At 31.8% G+C, this 15,741-nt stretch overlaps 1 long non-coding RNA gene across 1 annotated transcript; it reads left to right on the forward strand.

Moving 5' to 3' along the window:
* Nucleotides 1-8,507: 8,507 nt before the first annotated feature.
* Nucleotides 8,508-14,950, forward strand: LOC116574212. The gene is made up of 3 exons (XR_004279148.1): nt 8,508-8,518; nt 8,827-8,830; nt 14,898-14,950. It is a non-coding gene; the product is annotated as an uncharacterized LOC116574212 (long non-coding RNA).
* The last annotated feature ends 791 nt before the right edge of the window (nt 14,951-15,741 follow it).

Here is a 15,741-nt window from a genome sequence, read left to right on the forward strand (position 1 = left end):
TAAAAAATACATTTCCAGTGACTATTTTTCAAGTCTGCCCTATGTAACATCCTTACAGACGATGCCTCTTTCAATCTATCTGAAGTGGTCAAAATTCCAGTCACTTACTTCTTAATGAAATATGTTCCATTTACTTATTTACTAGTCTATAGGTTAACTCACCCAGTTAATTATATCTCTAAGAACTAAAACATGCTAAATTAAATGGATGGATAGACAGGTAATAGATGACGGATACACATACAAGTATAATCTACTTAAAATAAAGTTAGATATGAACACTGTTCACTGTCATTCTTTTCTAAGTATTATTAGCAAATATATAATACAAAGATAAAGAGTTGCTTGTAGTTCTGAGTATACTTTAAATATTCCTATCTGTTTTGCAGGTAATTACATGAAGCCTGTGAATTTATCTGCCATATCATCACTCTATTGCTGACATAATCTCGATTTAAATATCAAATATATTACCCCGAAGCCTTATACACACAGAAAAATATTGTGAAAATTAAATTGAACTCATGCAAATTAAAATGTCAACCTTCGAAAAATCATTTCACAGTGACTGGACACATATTTAATCCCTTGTTATTTCAACCTGAAGAAATTACATACCTTTCAATTAAAGTATTACTATTATTTTAAACCCAAGTAGAAGGTGTGGTCATGCTATAACTGGTTATTTAAAGTCTTCACTTAAGAGGAAATACAAAGTTTAACATCTGAATAGGTTCATATGTGTTATGTAAGAAGAGATTGATATTATATTTTCCTTGTAAGTCAGAAGTTTTATAGGATATTCAAAAATTAAATAGTGCTTGTTGCTTCTCCAAAGTGAAACTATACATTAGTATCAACATAACACAGTCCCTTTTCAGATTCAAGAACTTGAGAGGGAGTCAGAAGAGCTACTTTGGAATTAATGGTAAAACTGAGTAGATCAAGACTGGTATACTAAACACTCACTCATGGAGAAATTACAGTGTTTACAGTTTTTATTTGTTTTTAATCACTGAAAAAAAAGATTTCAAATTAACCAACTTAGGGTATCTAAAATTTTTATTTTAGTAAGGGAATGTTAAATCAAGAGCAAATAACTGCCTTGCTGGTTTGATTTTATACTATGATAAAAACTGAATAAATAACATGAAGCAGGAACATATGATTTTCAATGGATTTGGTTGAATAATTTGCAAAATTTATAAATGTTCAAGAAGAGAAGAATTATGCAAATTCTAACATTTATCTCTCTCATCTTTTTCATGTAAGGAAGACCATATTAATAACCTAAATGAGTTTCTTCTTGAGTCTTAATAGATGAAGTAAATCTTTCTTTTCCAATTAATTTATTTGTGGCAGTTAAGAGAACCAGAAAGTTCATTGGTTTGGGAATAAAACTTAACAAAGTTTAATCACAGTTTTTGTCTGACTAGCTTTGTACCTTCTGACATACTACTTAAGTACATTCTGAGCCACAAATTTTACTTAAAAATTAATAATTATTATAGCTACACGTAGCTTATGTAAACATTTAAAGACAGGTTAATCGGTCAGATATAGAAGTGTACATTTAAAAAGGATAGAATGGATGCTTTAAAGCATCTTCTTTCATTTGTTCTCTGGGTCACTACAAACAGCCTCCCTCAATGCAAACAAAGATATGCATTTGTTTTTGTGTATAGACACATGTAAGTTTTTTTTTTTAATATTTTATTTATTTATTTGACAGACAGAGATCACAAGTAGGAAGAGAGGCAGGCAGAGAGAGAGGAGGAAGCAGGCTCCCCGCTGAGCAGAGAGCCCGATATGGGGCTCAATCCCAGGACCCTGGGATCATGACCCGAGCCGAAAGCAGAGGCTTTAACCCACTGAGCCACCCAGGCGCCCAACACATGTAAGTTTAAAAAAAAAAAAAAAAAAAAGAATACTTTATATTCTTAGTTATTCTATATTGTGAGTGAATAAATTTAATATTTATGAGTAAAAATATTACCTAATATGACACTTCACATTCTCACCAACACTTGTTATATAATTTATTATTATTATTACTATTATCATTTTAGTGGATTAAAATACTTTCTTACTGTAGTTTTTTTTTAATTTTCAACTCTTCTTAGTAAAATAAAATATAGATACAGAAAACCACCCAAAATAAATGCATAGTTTACTGAATTATTTAAGGCAAAAACTCATATATCTTTTCACCCATATCACAGAATGTTGCTGGCCACCAGAGAAGTCTATTCAAGTATTCCAGCCCTAATGGAATTTTGATTTGAATTTTACTGATGGCGAAAGATGTTGAAAACTTATTTATGTGATTTTTGTGTATTTACATATCTTCTTCGGAAAACTACCTATTCATGTAATTTTCGTATTTTGGTTTTTTTTTTTGTCTTTTTAAGTTTTGAGTTAGAAGTGTTCTTTCTATATGTGAATAAAAGTCCTTGTAAGATGTATGAATTGAATTGCTTCCACATGGTCTCTTTTTTCAGTTTCTTAAAGAGGAGAAAATTATAGAGAAATAGTATTATACATTATATATCATCAAGCAATTATATATACATATATATAGAGAGAATATAAAATATATATAAATGTATACATGCAAATTAATATGTTTACAATGTATTTGGAGTGTTTGAAGTTATTAATTATGGATCAATTCAATAACATTGTTAACTAGATTTACTAGAGAGAGGTGAATTTGTAATGATATCTAAATTAGTTTTAATTGTCTGTATTACCCCACACCTTAGATATTTCAGAGGCTAAGATAATAAAAGCTATAATCACAATAGCCTTTCATATTTGTTGGATATTATTTATAGAAAATATTCTAATAAATGCAGGTAAGTGGTTCTATTTAATGTGGATGCCACAGATATGTGTCATTATCATCTACTATATAGGTAGGAAAAATGAAAGCACCTAATAGGCCCCTCTTCCTTGAAAGCAAGACATAATGTCCAAGAAGTTAAAAAGCATTTCTGAATTATTAGTTGCAAAATAAATACCATTAGGAATTCAAGTTAGAAAACTGAAAAATAGAAAAAGGTAGGTGAACTTGGTCTCGGCATTAATCTCTATAAAATATATATTATACTTTGAGTATATCAATTATATCTTTACAACCATGACTATTTAATAACATACATAAAATTCTAGACATTGTTAATAGCTATAAACAAGTTCTGTATTTATTTTGAGGGTGCAATTATTGTAGATGATATGTTTACAACCAGATTAATTTATTTGCTGAATAAAAGGTGGTTTGTTAATTTTTTTATTGTTGTTATACACAAAAACATGCATCCCCTAAATTCATAATATGATGGGAGAGTCTTTTCATTCAGGTTATGTTTTCTTTAAATTATTTATGGCGCCTGGGTGGCTCAGTGGGTTGAAGCCTCTGCTTTTGGCTCAGGTCATGATCCCAGGGTCCTGGGATCAAGCCCCACATCGGGCTCTCTGCTCAGCAGGGAGCTTGCTTCCCTCCTCTCCTCTCTGTCTACTTGTGAGCTCCCTCTGTCAAATAAATAAATAAAATCTTTATAAATAAATAAATAAATAAATAAATTTTAGCTTTGGTGCACCCGGGTGGCTCAGTCGTTAAGCATCTGCCTTTGACTCAGGTTATGATCCCAGAATGCTGGGATCCAGCCCAGATCAGGTTCCCTGCTAGTGGGAAGCCTGCTTCTCCTTCTCCCACTACCCGTGCTTGTGTTCCCTCTCTCACTGTATCTTTGTCAAATAAAGAAAGAAAAGATAAAATGAAATAAAATATTTAAGCTTTAAGGAATTAGTGTAATATTGTCACAGCTTAGATTAAATTATCTGTTTAAGAGGCAGAATGAGGTGTTTATTTCAATCTATTTTAGATTTTGTTAGATTAAAAAAAAATGAGCAAGGGATTAAAAGGGCACTATTTCAACCAGGGTGCCTTAAGAAAATCAAAGGAGATTTAGTCAGTTGAGTGATTTTCTTAAATATCCAATTAATTTTGGTAGCTTCCCCTTTCTGTGAATTGTCAAAGCAGATTAATTTTTACAGTATTTATGTCTGTTAACCTTATTAGATCATGGTGTTAAGATGCTAATGAAATGTTATGACAGACACAGATATTCCAGATCTCTAAGCTGTTCATAAGGTAGTTATACCCAAATCTTATTGAAATTAAAAAAAAATAGGACTTGTATTAATCAGTTATTTCTCCCCCTCAGGAATTTTGACTTATGGTAGCTATTCTGATGAATGATGTCTTCTTATATATTATCTCAAAGTTTTTCATGTAAAAATATCAGTTATTTTTAGTAGTTCACAGCTGTTAATAAGCAACTGATTTTATCTATCTAGTGAAATATTAAATATCTTGTGAAAAAAATCAGAATATCTTCTAATTAATGAAATTAAGTAATTTCATGCTTGTATTTTAGAAAACTAATATTTCTTCTATGATGGCCTTATTACATTTAATCAAGAAATATCTCACAATTATCAATATATTTAATATTTATAATCTTGTTATTATATTTTAAAATATAAAATAACAAAATGAATAGAATTTGAAAATTATCACATTCTCAAATCAAGAAAAATAGTGTAATACTGATACAAACAAAGCAAGTTATATCTCAATTAAGTTGAAATAATTTCAAACTTTAGATATATTTTTTACTTTGATTACATATAGATAAGAGCTGAAAGTTTATCATCTAATTATATGCTAGGCAAATAATAAATATCAGAAATATCTAAGTATTTTTTTTTAAAGATTTTATTTATTTATTTGACAGAGAGAAATCACAAGTAGATGGAGAGGCAGGCAGAGAGAGAAAGAGAGGAGGAAGCAGGCTCCCTGCCAAGCAGAGAGCCCGATGCGGGACTCGATCCCAGGACGGTGAGATCATGACCTGAGCCGAAGGCAGCGGCTTAACCCACTGAGCCACCCAGGCGCCCCAGAAATGTCTAAGTATTTTAAACAATTTGAAACAAGTGCACCTTATCTATTTGTTTGATATAGTAACAAAATTCAAGCTATATTAGACATAACACTAAACATAATTACATTAAAATGTAATAATGTAAGACTTGATGACAATAAAATCTATAAGCTTTTTCTGATGAACTAACCATGTGATCATAGTATATTTTAACTTTTTTTACTTTATGTTTTTATTTTAATTCCAGTTAGTTTACATACAGTGTTATATTAGTTTCAGGGGTACAATATAGTGGCTCAACACTTCCATACATCGGCTTGTGCTCATCACAAGTAAATTCCTAAATCCCCATCACTTACTGAACCCATTCTCCAGCCCTCTCCCCTCTAGTAACCATAAGTTTGTTCTCTAAAACTAAGAGTCTGTTTCTTGATTTCTCTCTTTGTCTCTTTTTTACCCTTTGCTCATTTGTTTTGTTTCTTAACTTCCACATATGAGTGTAATCATATGATATTTGTCTTACTCTGACTGACTTAATTTTGCTTAGTATCTAGTTCCATCCATATCATTGCAAAATACAAGAGTTCATTTTTGTGGCTGAGTAACATTCCATTGGATATATAACCAGCCCTTCTTGATCCATTCCTCAGTCGATCCATGCCTGGGTTGCTTTCATAATTTCACTATTGTAGAAAATGTTGCTATAAACATCAAGGTGCATGTGTCCCTTTGAATCAGTTGTGGTTTTTTTTTTTTTTTGTTCTTTGGGTAAAGACCTAGTAGTGCAATTACTGAATGATGGATTAGTTCTATTTTTAACTTTTTGCAGAAACTCCATACTGCTTTCCAGAGTGTGTGATTAAAAAACAAATAAAGTAAATGAATATTATAACTTATTTTTAAAATTCACTAAACATTAAGTTTTATGGAAATCCTACATGAAGACCTGATCTTACTCTCCTGTGGAAATAAAGAGTAATTTTCTCAGTGGTCTTGGATAAATCATATATATCTTCCCTCATGAAACTCATGGTCTCTTGGTGGACACAGATGGAATAATGATGAAACTTAATGGTTTAAAAATCGTATTAGTTGAGATAAAGAAATTGAAGAGGTTATAAATTAAGAGATATTAAGGTTTCAATAAATATCCTCTCTTTCCCATGTGAACAGTACACAAATACCTGATTCTTCAAATTAGTCTAGTCATGCCTCATGACCCGGTGTAATAGACAGCAATGCAATCATATCTTTCTAAATGATAAAGAAGTGACCATAAACATAGGCTTCTTTGGGGCTTAGGTTGTAGGATGATGGAAGAAGAGTACATCACTTCTTTTATCACTTGGCATTAGTAATCACAATTTGCTTAAATTTTAGCCACTATGATCAGAGAAGGGTGAATGGAGTAAGAAGTACTCATACCACAAGGCACTGAAATTTCTCCAGTAGATCCACATAGAAATGGTTTTTAATTACAGCATTTAATTAAGAATAATCTGAATTCTATAAACTCTGAGACAGACAAAAAGTAAACTGATACAAGGAATGTCATGTAATCAGACAACTCATTTAATTTATAAATACTTCTTAATGGAGTCTAAATTAAGAGAGGCATAGCTTTCTTATGGGCATCCCCAAGAATGTCCACAGTATGTTTGTAACCTCAAGTCACAAATTCTCAAAGTCAGCAACTCCTTTAAATCCTTTGAAATATGAGAAAATTGTGTCTTAGTTAAATTATGTCCCCAAAGTAGCTAGATTTTCACAATCACAAATTTATTTATAATGAAAGACTCATCATTATTTGTAATAGTCACCTGTTATTATGTATTTGGCTTACAAATTACATTCATAAGTATAATGTCATTTATACTGCTTATGCAAATATTATGGGTATTTTTTAATTGCGTTAAAATTTGCTTCTAGGTATAGCAATACATTAATAAAATTGCATTAATAATTTCATTGTTGCAGTTGGTGTATATTTTTTACTGATTGAATTTTTATATCTTCCTAGCCAGATTTGTGTTTAACTCAAAATTTATTGATTCAAATTAAATTTCTATTCTGTAACATTATTATATCTATTGTGGTACAGTGTCAAACCTCTGGGTTTAGGATTTGATGGTAAACTCTTCCACATTTTATTTAGACAAAGACATAAAAAAACCACTTTCTTTGTTTTCATGACATTTTGTATATAAACAACTGATTAACAGAACTCAGTGATGCAATTTAAAGACAGATATTTTCAGTACTCACTAGCAATTTAATTAAATACCCATGAACTGACACTTTATATATCTTTAAATTGATCTTCAAATTAAATTTTTATCTTTAAATTGAAAAAAACTATATGTTCTCTGAATATTCAATTTCACCTTGTTTATATTTGTTAATTTTGGATTAGTTTAATAAATGTATATGTATACAAGGGACAAGAATGAGAAGACAGAGAGGAAGATAAGGACTGACTTCTTTGCTTAACCTGGGACTCCTCAATAAGACAGTTTGCTTTTGTCAGGAAGTTGCCATGTTTTTGGAGGAGTTAGTCTTTTCATAATAAATTGTATAAACTGTGTAATTAAAGTTGTACTTTTTAAATAAAGTGTAATTCATACTTGACTGTAAAATAGATATATTTTCGAATGTTCAATCTCATTATTAATCAAGAAATTAACAGTTCCTCAAGGTAAAACTTAACACCATACAAACTGATTATTTTTTTGTAGCCCTATGAATTCCATTTTAAGATACAACTTAACAATACCATGAAAAAGTGAGAGGTCAAAGAAATACAACCATCCTATTTTCAGGTTATTTATCTTGGAGGAACTGATGAATGTGGATACATGTGCAGGAATGTAGATTATAGCACTACTTTAATCCTCCCAAGGTAGAAATAACTTAATTTTTCTTCTGTAGGAGAGTATATAAGTAAATTATGGATTAAAAATACAATGCCGTACTAAAAAACTAGTGAATATACAAATTATACAGTTCTAAGTATGAATAAATTTCACTAATATTTTCAATAGAAGCAACCTGTTTAATGACCTATAGGATTTAATATTTATGCAATATTTGAACCACGTAAAATAACATCATATATTCTTATGACTGTATATTTAAGAAAATACAAATATGCCTATTTATGTGATGGGTATTGAGGGCACTTGTGATGAGCACTAGTGTTCTATGTAAGTGATTAATCACAAAATTCTATTACTGAAACTAGTATTACACTATATGTCAACTAACAAGTTTTAATTTAAAAAATTAAAAAGAAAAGAGTTACGTGGCATAAAGGTGATCCCAAATGAGACTTAAAAAAACAGAAATTCAAAGAGAGTAAAAGGGAAACTGTTACTGGGGCTAGTGAAAGACATTATTTGTAGGTATCAGTGCTGTCCATTCCTTCAAGGTAACAAATTTTTAAATAACTGAAAGCCAGGAAGTAAGATTAGATATAACAATATGCAGGTGATGTTAGCTGGAGTCCCTTCAGAAAAGTGTTGGGTATGGATGCTAGTACTTGGTGCACTGAGGCCATGAGAAGTGAGTGAGTAGACAGAAAATCTTTCCTGGAGACCTCTGTCTATAGCTATTCAATTAAAAATTGAGGGGATGAGGCCCATCAATCTGCATTTTTTAAAAAACTCCAGATGATTCTGAAAGTGTTAATGTTCAAAACGTTCTATGTTTCTAAAAATATAGACAACACTAAATCTTGAGAAAGCACTCACAAATAGAGAATGGATAGATATATAGAAAGGGGGTAACAACTGATCGACTGCGGTTGCTTAAGATTTTATGTTTAATTCCAAGCAAAGATGAGATTCAGGAAGTTCTCAAATTGGGATGGATTGAAAAGGAAAGTCATTAGTGAGAAGGAGATAAAGGAATCTATTCCAGTGTGTTTTGGGGGACATAACCATTGATGGAGAAATAGTGTATGAAAATATCAGAAATTGGCAAATAAAGAAAAGAGTGATCCAGATACTCCTCAGTGAATTTGGGAAGTAAGTAACATGTATGAACAAATGACAAAGCTGGGGTGATACAGTAGTTTAATATTGTAGTTGTCCCCTGAACCTTGGGGCAGCAGAGAACAGGAGAGTAAAGCTTTGGAAGCTGCACTGGGAACCAAGAGGGACTCTCACCCTTTGTACTGAATGATTTAGTGTTTGTATTATAAAGTCCTTCAAATGAAGATTGCTTTTGTGGAAAAGCTGACCTCAACAGACTTTCAGGTTTCAAATAAAGGAGTTGGATGGAGCAATAAAAACGTAATTTGAATAAAAAAAGCAAATTTTGGTAACCAAGAATTCCAGTTTCAAGTGGCATAATGTTAAAATAGGGAGAATGGGGAGGTGATTGGATTATAAAAGATGTGTGCAGTACAATGGAAATCAGTTTGTGGAAGACGGTGAGAAACTGAAGATGCTTGAATTTATGGAAGAGAATCAGAAAAATGGGAACTCTATTTAATCAGGAAGGAAAATATAAATTACAGCAAATTATTTTTAGGTGAGGAGATGACTGTCAACATTTGAAAGAATTGATCTGAGTGTTCCTCAATGAATGTAATCCCTGACAGTTATGGAGTGTGGTGACCAGAGGTAAGGAGGAAGTCTGGAGATGAAGAAAATATTTCAAAAAGGGTAGAAGAAAAGCAGGTCACAGAGGATTTGACAATGGCTCAACCAAGTTTAACCTGTGTTTTCTGGGGTGTGTTTGATTTTTTTTTTTTTTTTTAAGATCATTGGGCCAACACACATAAATTCTTCCCAGTGGAATTGGTTTCTATGGGAAAAATTGTTTGAAACATATAAAAATAAGATTATGCAATAAAATATTATATGAATGTTATTAAAGGCAAATAACTGTTTCTAAGATGATTAAGGAATAATACTGTAGGATGTATAATGACTATGCAACTTTCCAATTCTAATAAATTTCAAGATTTTGGGCACAGAATATCAACTATCTCCTATCCCTTAAACTTTCAACATCAATATTAACTCCTTATGTTGGTAGATAAAATAATTAAAACTAATTAGATACCATCTGCATATAGATTTAGAGCTTAAATGAAATTTCCATATATAAGTGTATATATATTTATATATATGAATATATATATCTATTTTTGTCTCACGAGTAAAGGTATAGTGTGGATAATATAAATAATTAACCCCAAGTCATTCATTTTATTATAAATGATCCAACTGTCTCTTATGCCACACACATTAGTTGTTACGATGCATTAAACTTCCTTTGTTTTTCTTTGCATTATGCTCAAATGATTGAAGAATGAAAGAATAAATGAACAAACAAGTGACTAAGTGAATGAATCTCTGGGACCCTGATTTATACTTTTATTGCTATAATTGTAGTGACTATTTTTTCTGTATCCGTAACTGGGAAATATATTTTGTACTAGACCTTGAAAATAGGCAACATGTGGCATGCTACTGCATGAGACATTCAGTCAAGTTAACTATAATGTCATGGCTGATGATGTAGCTTCCATTTGGCTAAACTGCTTTGTGGTTAATAAACTGAAAACTTCTTACTTCTAAGGTATATGCATAATCTATCACTGTCTACAGCTAATATTAAATGGGAAACAGTTAAACAATGTTTGGGAGGAAAGAACGAGTCATTCACAATTCAATAAATACTGATCAATATAAAGTGTTTTTTGCATGAGTGCCTTCAAACTCCCTCTATAATGAAAAATATAGAAGTCAATTTTAAGTTTGTGTGTATTTTCTAACTTAGGGCAAGTCAACATTTTGTAAAATAAAAATTTGACTACTTGCTTTTATTTCTAAAAAAGAGCAAATTTCTCAAGGTTTTCTCAAAAAATACCAGGGAAATAGAATTAATAGAAGTTTATTAAACACAATTTGTAAAAACAAAAGTGCTTGTATATCTATTTGTAAATTTTAGAATTAATTATATGTGAAGGACTGTTCACAGTTATTGCAAATATATCTGTTTAGGGGAAAAGGAAGATATTGTCACACTGTGGATTAATAAGTACTCCTGCCACTTCCAAGCAAGCATGAATGTTATTAGCTCAACTCTTCATGCACCAGTGATAAAGAACACAAGGATATCAATGGAGGCCTTGTATTTGTATGCAAGAATGAACACAATAGACAGACATCTTAGAACAGCTGAGTTTTGCATTCATATAGTACACTGCACCCCCAAAAAGGAATCCCTTTATAAACAAATGGCTCTGTGAGAAGTAAGTTATGTAATATAAGCTCACCTGCATGCTTGCATTTCTCTTTCTCTCTCAATCTCTCTCTCTCTCTCTCTCTCTTTTTTTTTTTTTTTTGTTGAGGATGGATTGAAGTCACAATTAGGGAAACAATCTCTCTTCTCTAGAATGTGGAAGTACATCTTCAATCATTTTATTTTAAAAACATCATGATTTAATGCTCCACCCAGCAGATGAGAAGTTCTAGCAAAAAGTTGGTAAGAGCTTCAAGAATAGTTCTGTATAGAGTTCTATAGTAGTACTGGGTTGGAAACATTGACATTACTTCTGGAACTAACCTCATGTATTCAGTTGTAGGCTCCTAGGAGAGAAGTGACTGTATTTCACTTTGACTCTGTCAGGCAGGGCTTCCCTTCGCAGTCTCCTTTTGGCTATAGATTACTGGAACCATTCTAGATCTCATTCTGTAACTGCATGAAAGAGAAAAATATACACCCAGAAATTTCCTATTACACTGAAGTACTTTTTAAAAATTATTCTGAAGATTGTTCATAGATTTCTCAAATACAATATTTTCTAATACTATTTATCACATTCTGCTGAGAAAAAGTTTTAATTTAGAATCTGACTTGTATGTATGATAGTATGATTCAGACATGTCTAGGTTTGTCTGCACATAAGCCTATTATTTTATTCTTGCAGAATACATATGAAGAGAGTATTGTAAGCACACTGGTTTTACAAATGAGGTAACTAATAATCTAGATATTAAGTACATTATTTAAGATCACTTCCTTAAATACTTTTACATAAATTAATGCATTATTATTTAAACACAAGCCCTCCTTTTTCTTTTTTTGTACTTTTGGGTAGTCATTCACAATCTCATGAAGATCAAGAGTACAATATTCTGAAAGAAAATTTGATATTCAAAAACACAATGTATTTATAACAAGGTGCCAAAGTTATTCAGAGGAAAAGACTACAAGTGTGAAATTAAAATCCAATCCTTCGTTCCTCAGGCAAAATCATTTGAATCACTGTCTACATCACAGAACATTTCAGAACAGAGTAGTATCATTCATGACAAAATTATATTTATCTGTAATGACTTTACACATACATATGGGAATTTCTGTTTTCTCACTGTTTTCTTTTCTGCCAATACAGATTTATTAGAAAAGAAACACACACACACACACACACTTAAATCTTAAGTTATTTTAAAAATTCTGACTAAGGCAAAATCTTTCCTGTTTGCCATTAATCTCTTTTCATGGACTCCAATTAAAAAAAAAAAAAATAAACTGTTACATAAATTTTTTAAAAAATGAGTTGAAGATCTGAATAGACATTTTTCTAAAGAAGACATACAGGTAGCCAATAGGCACATGAAAATATGCACCAATCAACAAGGACATGCAAATCAAAACCATAATGAAATATTACATCATACCTGTCAAAATGGCTATTACCAGAAAGCCAAGAAATGTGTGTTGGAGAGGTACAGAAACAAGGGAACATACAGTGGTGGTGGAAATGTAAATTCCTGAAACCACTATGAAAAATAGTATTGAGGTTCCTCAAAAATCATAAACAGAACCACTATCTATCTAGCTATCCCATTTCTGGGTATATAATCACCACCCAGCCCCCTGAAAAAAAGCACTAATCCAAAAAGATATATCTACCTCTATGTTTACTGCAGTATTGTTTACAATAGTCAAAATATGGAAACAGTCTATGTGCCCATCAATGGATGAATGGAATTGATAAAGAAGATATAGTATATGTGCACAATGTAATATTACTCAGTCATAAAAAAGAATGCGATCTTGCCATTTGTGACAACATATGTAGACCTAGGGGGCATTATGCTAAGAGCAAAGAGTCAGGAAGATAAAGACAATGGTTTCACTCATATGTGGAATCTGAAAAATAAATAAGAGGTATGTGGGTGGTTCAGTCCATTAAGCATCAAACCCTTGGTTTTGGCTCATGTCATGATCTCAGGGTCATGATATCAAGTCCCTCATCAGGCTCTGAGCTCAGTAGAGAGTCTGCTTAAGATTCTCTCTTTCTCATCCTCTCTGTCCCTCCCCAACACTTCTAAATTCAATAATTAAATCTTTAAAAAATAAAATAAAAAACAAATGAGCAAACAAACCAAAAAACAGACTCTTATATATAGAGAAAAACTAGTGTTTTTCAGAGGAAAGGTGGGTGGGAGCTGGGTAAAATAGATAAAGGGGAATAAGAGGTACAAACTCTTTGTGTAGAGATAAAAAATACAACATGGGGGAATATTGTTAGTATTATTTTAATAATGTTATATGGTGACCAGTGGTAACTACACTTATCATGGTGAGGACTAAGTAATGCACAGAATTGTTGAATCAATATTTTATACATCCAAAACTAATATAACAGTGTATGCTACTTATACTTCAATAAAAAAGTAATAAAAAGAAAAAGTATTATCTAAATTTAAAATAATTCTGCTTTTGAGGGCATCTGCAGGGCTCAGTAGGTTAAACATCTGCCTTTGGCTCAGGTCATGATTTCCAGGGTACTGGGATAGAGCCCCACATTATCAGGCTCCCTGCTGAGCAGGGTTTCTACTTCTTCCTCTGCTTTTGCCCCTCCCCTCCTCACTCATGCTCTCTCTAGCTCTGTTTCTCTCTCTAATAAAGAAAATATTTAAAAATAAATAAATAAATAAAACATTCTGCTTTCAAAAAATAAACTATTAGAACTTCATTAAAATAAAAACCATCTGCACCCCAAAGGAAATAATCAACAAAAATAAAAGACAACCAACTGAGTGGAAGGTGATATTTATAAATGACATATCCAACAAGGAGTTAATATCCAAAATACATGAAGAACTTATATAACACCCAAAAAACAAATAATCCAATTAAAAATGGGTGGAAGACATGAATAGACATTTTTTTTCCAAAAAAGATAAAAAGATGGCCAACAGACACATGCAAAGATGTTCAACATCACTAATCATTGGGGAAATGCAAATCAAAACCACAATGAGATGCCATCTCACACCTGTTGGAATGACTGAAATTAAAAAAAAACAAGAAACAAGTGTTAGTGAGGATGTAGAGAAAAATGAACCCTCATGTACTATTGGTAGGAATGTTAACTATTGGTAGGAATGCACACTATTGGTAGGAATGCACTAGTTTGCATATATTCCTGTGGAAAACAGTATGGTGGTTCCTCAAAAAATTAAAAAATACAACTACTCTATGATCCAGTAATTCCACTATTGGGTATTTACCCCAAGAATAAAAAGCACTAATGAAAAGATACATGCACCCCTATGTTTATTGCAGCATTATTTATAATAGTCAGATTATGGAAGCAGCCCAAGTATCCATTGATAGATAAATGGATAAGAAAGCTGTGGAACACACACACACACACATACACATACACACACAATGGAATAGTCAGATGTAAGGATGAGATCTTGCAATTTGCAATTGCAACAGCATGAATAGATCTAAGAAGTATAATACTAAGTGAAATAAATGAGTCAAGAGAAAGACAAATACCCTGTGATTTCACCCATATGAGGAATTTAAGAAACATACAAAGAAAAAAAAAAAGAGAGAGAGAGAGAGAGAGACAAACCAAAGAAGAGACTCTTAACTATAGAGAATAAACTAATGGTTACCAAAGGGGAGGTGGGTGAAATAGGCAAAGGGGATTAAGGGTATACTCGTGGGGGTGCCTGGGTGGCTCAGTCAGTTAAGCATCCACCTCTTGATTTCAGCTTGGTCATGGTCAGCATGGTTGTGAGTTCAAACCCTGCACTGAACTCTGCACTGGGCATGGAGCCCCCTTGGGAATTTTTCTCTTTCTCTCCCCCTGCCCCTCCCCCACTGTCCCTCTCTCTTAAAAGCAAAAAAGATTATACTTATGTGAGCACTGAATAATGTATAGAGTTGTCAAATCACTATACAGTATTCCTGAAACTAATATAATGCTATATGTTAACTACACCAGAATTAGAATTCTAAAAATTAAAAAATATTCTGCTTTCAAAATAAAACAAAATTTCAAACATTTTTGTTGTTCAGACACCTCAGTATGTTAAGCACTAAACTTAATTAGTTTTTTATTTTTAATGAAATGTACTTTGTATCACCTGACAACACAATTTCTCAGCCCTAAGCACACTGGACACGTTTCTCATAAATTATGCCCTCTCTAGACCTAAATAATTGCATGTTTCCACTCCTTGAAATGCTTTTTCTTTTCTTCCTTTTTCAATTTTCTAATAATCTTAATTTAATATCATTTGAAATTTTTACTTACTATAAGCATCACTTCACTAAATGCTATGATTACACCAAAACTGTAATACAGATAGTTTTAACATTTTACACCACTCATTTGACTTTTGGCAAATTAACAAATTTGTGATTGTTTCCTTGCTAAATAAACCATAGGCTGGAAATCAATATGTTGTCTCTTTTATTCTCCTTCAATGTCATAAAGTTACAATTGTGCTTAATATATACTAGG

Source organism: Mustela erminea, chromosome 15 (genome assembly GCF_009829155.1).
Source record: "Mustela erminea isolate mMusErm1 chromosome 15, mMusErm1.Pri, whole genome shotgun sequence".
In the NCBI taxonomy this organism is placed as follows: Eukaryota; Metazoa; Chordata; class Mammalia; order Carnivora; family Mustelidae; genus Mustela; species Mustela erminea.